Source organism: Wolffia australiana, chromosome 19, assembly GCF_029677425.1.
Source record: "Wolffia australiana isolate 7733 chromosome 19, ASM2967742v1".
NCBI lineage: Eukaryota > Viridiplantae > Streptophyta > Magnoliopsida > Alismatales > Araceae > Wolffia > Wolffia australiana.
This window is the reverse complement of record NC_135853.1, coordinates 9,362,501-9,367,500: the sequence shown is the minus strand read 5'-3', so window position 1 is coordinate 9,367,500 and position 5,000 is coordinate 9,362,501. Positions and strand designations below refer to the sequence as shown.

General features: G+C 46.9%; 1 long non-coding RNA gene across 1 annotated transcript; it reads right to left on the bottom strand.

The window, feature by feature from the left end:
* Positions 1-218: 218 nt before the first annotated feature.
* Positions 219-735, bottom strand: LOC144715625 (uncharacterized). Its single transcript, XR_013584670.1, has 2 exons — positions 602-735; positions 219-450 (listed from the first exon to the last, which is right to left on the bottom strand). It is a non-coding gene; the product is annotated as an uncharacterized LOC144715625 (long non-coding RNA).
* Positions 736-5,000: the final 4,265 nt, after the last annotated feature.

Below are 5,000 nucleotides of genomic sequence, written 5' to 3'. Positions count from 1 at the left end.
CGAGGATACTGCCCTCTGAGAGAAACGCGCCCCTTTGACGTAACGTCCTCGTCCGACTCCTCTTCGTACTTTCCGCCCGCGTGCAACATGCGCCGAGCGGCTGAACACTGTACGCCAAATCGGGCCCGACCCGCTAACCAAGACATCCGAATGCTGGGATTTCTAGCCGTCCCTTGAGAACTAGAGTAGAACAACAATTCTAGTGGGCGCTCTCACAATGCCAGAAACTAACCTTGGCTACGGAATAATTGAGGTCCCAACTAACAATATCATTGGGGTCGACCTGGCTTCGAAGAATAGCTTCGTGGAGAGGGAGCTATTACGAGGGGTGATACGAATCTGCTCAAGAGCATCCGTTTCTTAGGGGGAAAGCCTCCCATACCTTCTTTCCAGCTCTTGTAGAAAACTTTGCAGAGGCCATTCCATTCTGCACGCCCCAAATGGCTTTACCTGAAAGGAACCTACAAAGTTATGAAGGGGCCCCCAGGATACTAGGTTTTGGAATCGGGTATTGGAAAATACCCTCTTCCTTTTTTCGAATAGAAGCTTTAGCTTCCTCTTTAAGGGTAAAGGTGAACTCCAGTATCCCAAAAGCTTATACCTCCTAACGTGGCCCGAAAGTTCGCATCGAACGCTCATAAAGAGGGTCCAAATCGAGCTCTATGAAACAGAGCCCAGATTCACCCGACACGCGGCCCGGCTCTCTCGCGACGAAAACGGCCGGTGCACTTTCTCCAATGCTTCATTTTCGGACGATTTCAGTTTTCGCAACCGATACCTTTTTTATGTCATGCAGCGTTCGATGGGTAAAACATGTGCCACAACGTATGGGGCGAATTCATGAATTCAGAGTTTCCGAAGATGAAAGCCTCGTTTCTTCAAGTAGAGAAGCATTATGCTGGCTGTGATCAAGATCGATGCGAAAAAAGTTCCTTGGGTGGGTAAAACGGGAGAAATAAATGGCTTTCTTCTGCAAGAGATAAATCCTGGTAGCCTCCGAATATATCTTGAGATGCTGATATTTAGCCTAAATATCGTAGAGCCAGGGATGGTACATAAACTGGCCGATCGCTTCACTTCTTTCGTGCTGAGCTAAGGTTGAGTCCCCTCCTTCACAAACGGTTTGTGGGCACAAGCAAACGACAAGGACACTGGATGGAGCAATACGCGGCACGCCCTCATCGACTGCCTACCGCTCGGATCAGCGTCCGATGCAGCTCATACGGATGCCAAACGCCACATCGTTGCCGCTCATGTCCCATAAGATCAAGCCAATTCAAGGGGCCGGGCATGCCTTACCTAATCCAGATAGCGGAATGGAGACGGCAGCAATTTTGCTTCAACAGTATAGTGCGGTCCACTGGCGTCCAAGTAAGCAGGCACTATCTCGCCAGAAAATCGACCAGACTACCGGGAAGTCGGATACCATCTCTCTTGGTAGGCCATCCATCCCCACGGTCCTCGTCACTGCACCATAGGTGTTATCTTATCACGTTACTCATATATCTTTATAAAAAGCCCTAGCCATTTCATTTCCCAAGAAAGTCTCTCCATATAATATTTATATGGTCCTTCTCTATCCATTTCTGGGTCCTTCTCTTTCCATAGTCTCTGTTGTCAAATTCCACTGGTTAACGTGTATAGACTATAAACCTTATTTCTTGCCTGACTCGGCCAATACAAGCGGTGTTTGTAAGTAAGGGCTAGACCCCAAATGATGTTGTGCGCTAAACTCAGATCACTAATGAGTATCTTTATTTCATCTTCGTCCTTCTTGATCTTATAGAAACGTATGTTTTCCTCTGTCCCGACATGATCGGCCCATATCAGATGTCCAAAACGATTCTCAAAACACATAATCTCCGCTCCAGCATGATTCTGCACGACTTAGTTGTAGCTTCATCGTGCTGCTTTCCTCAAACGTCCCTTAATTATATATCAATAACTTCAATCTCGCCTCGATCAACTTAGTTGTATCCGCCTGTTCCTCTCTGTCGCTCCATTTCTCTCTCTCTCTCTCTCTCTCTCTCTCTCTCTCTGTCTCTCTCTCTCTCTCTCTCTCTCTCTCTCTCGATGTTTCTCTCTTTTGCTCAACTTCTTTCACTTTTGCTTTTCTTCTTCTCTCCCTCTCTCTCTCTCTCTCTGTCTCTCGCTCTCTCTCTTTTTTGTCCCTCCCACTCTCACTCTCTTATTTTGTTCCCACACTCTCTCTCTCTCTCTTATTTTTGCCCCTCCTTCGGTCTCTCTCTCTCCTCCCTCCCTCGGTTCTCTCTCGTCTCTCTCACTCCCTCTCTGTCTCTCTCACTCTCTCTCTCTTCGTCCCTCTCTCTCTCTCCCTCTCTCTCTCTCCTCGTCCCCTTCTCCCTCTTCTCTCCGTCTCTGTTTTGCGCGTGTCTCTTGTACTCTCTTTTGCTCCCTGTTTCATTCTCTATCTCTGTTTTCTTCTGTCTCTTCGCCTCTCTCCTCTCTTCGTATTCCTATCTTTTCCTGCGTCTCTTCTGCTCTCTATCTCTCTCCGTCGCTACGTTCGGGGCCTCTTACTCTCTCTCTCGCATATCCTCTCTCTCGCATATCCTCTCTCTATCATATCCTCTCTCTTTCTCATATCCTCTCTCTTTTTCATATTTTCTCTCTCTCTCTCATATTCTCTCTCTCTCTCTCCCGTTCTCCCTCTTCTCTCAGTCTCTGTTTTGCGCGTCTCTTGTACGCTCTTTTGCTCCCTGTTTCATTCTCTATCTCTGTTTTCTTCTGTCTCTTCGTCTCTCTCCTCTCTTCGTATTCCTATCTTTTCCTGAGTCTCTTCTGCTCTCTATCTCTCTCCGTCGCTACGTTCGGGGCCTCTTACTCTCTCTCTCGCATATCCTCTCTCTCGCATATCCTCTCTCTATCATATTCTCTCTCTTTCGCATATCCTCTCTATCTCTCTCTCGCATATCTTCTCTCTCACATATCCTCTCTCTATCATATTCTCTCTCTTTCTCATATCGTCTCTCTCTCTCTCTCTCTCTCTCTCTCTCTCGATGTTTCTCTCTTTTGCTCAACTTCTTTCACTTTTGCTTTTCTTCTTCTCTCCCTCTCTCTCTTTCTCTCTGTCTCTCGCTCTCTCTCTTTTTTGTCCCTCCCACTCTCACTCTCTTATTTTGTTCCCACACTCTCTCTCTCTCTTATTTTTGCCCCTCCTTCGGTCTCTCTCTCTCCTCCCTCCCTCGGTTCTCTCTCGTCTCTCTCACTCCCTCTCTGTCTCTCTCACTCTCTCTCTCTTCGTCCCTCTCTCTCTCTCCCTCTCTCTCTCTCTCTCCTCGTTCCCTTCTCCCTCTTCTCTCCGTCTCTGTTTTGCGCGTGTCTCTTGTACTCTCTTTTGCTCCCTGTTTCATTCTCTATCTCTGTTTTCTTCTGTCTCTTCGCCTCTCTCCTCTCTTCGTATTCCTATCGTTTCCTGCGTCTCTTCTGCTCGCTATCTCTCTCCGTCGCTACGTTCGGGGCCTCTTACTCTCTCTCTCGCATATCCTCTCTCTCGCATATCCTCTCTCTATCATATCCTCTCTCTTTCTCATATCCTCTCTCTTTTTCATATTTTCTCTCTCTCTCTCATATTCTCTCTCTCTCTCCCGTTCTCCCTCTTCTCTCCGTCTCTGTTTTGCGCGTGTCTCTTGTACTCTCTTTTGCTCCCTGTTTCATTCTCTATCTCTGTTTCCTTCTGTCTCTTCGCCTCTCTCCTCTCTTCGTATTCCTATCTTTTCCTGCGTCTCTTCTGCTCTCTATCTCTCTCCGTCGCTACGTTCGGGGCCTCTTACTCTCTCTCTCGCGTATCCTCTCTCTCGCATATCCTCTCTCTATCATATTCTCTCTCTTTCTCATATCCTCTCTCTTTTTCATATTTTCTCTCTCTCTCTCTCCCGTTCTCCCTCTTCTCTCAGTCTCTGTTTTGCGCGTCTCTTGTACGCTCTTTTGCTCCCTGTTTCATTCTCTATCTCTGTTTTCTTCTGTCTCTTCGTCTCTCTCCTCTCTTCGTATTCCTATCTTTTCCTGCGTCTCTTCTGCTCTCTATCTCTCTCCGTCGCTACGTTCGGGGCCTCTTACTCTCTCTCTCGCATATCCTCTCTCTCTATCATATTCGCTCTCTATCATATTCTCTCTCTTTCTCATATCCTCTCTCTTTTTCATATTTTCTCTCTCTCTCTCATATTCTCTCTCTCTCTCCCGTTCTCCCTCTTCTCTCAGTCTCTGTTTTGCGCGTCTCTTGTACGCTCTTTTGCTCCCTGTTTCATTCTCTATCTCTGTTTTCTTCTGTCTCTTCGTCTCTCTCCTCTCTTCGTATTCCTATCATTTCCTGCGTCTCTTCTGCTCTCTATCTCTCTCTATCGCTACGTTCGGGGCCTCTTACTCTCTCTCTCTCATATCCTCTCTCTCGGATATCCTCTCTCTATCATATTCTCTCTCTCTCTCATATTCTCTCTCTCTCATATTCTCTCGCATATTCTCTCTCTCTCTCTCTCTCTCTCTATCATATTCTCTCTCTCTCTCTCTCTCTCTCTCTCTCTCTCTCCTCGTCCGGTTCTCCCTCATCTCTCCGTCTCTGTTTTGCGCGTGTCTCTTTTACTCTCTTTTGCTCCCTGTTTCATTCTCTATCTCTGTTTTCTTCTGTCTCTTCGCCTCTCTCCTCTCTTCGTATTCCTATCTTTTCCTGCGTTGTTCTGCTCTCTATCTTTCTCCGTCGCTACGTTCGGGGCCTCTTCTCTCTCTCTCACATATCCTCTCTCTCGCATATCCTCTCTCTATCATATTCTCTCTCTCTCTCTCTCATATTCTCTCTCTCTCATATTCTCTATCATATTCTCTCTCTCTATCATATTCTCTCTCTCCCTCTCTCTCTCTCTCTCTCTCTCTCTCTTTCTCTCTCTCTCTCTCTCTCTCTCTCATATTCTCTCTCTCTCTCTCTCTCTATCATATTCTCTCTCTCTCTCTCTCTCTCTCTCTCTCTCTCTCTCTCTCCTCGTCCG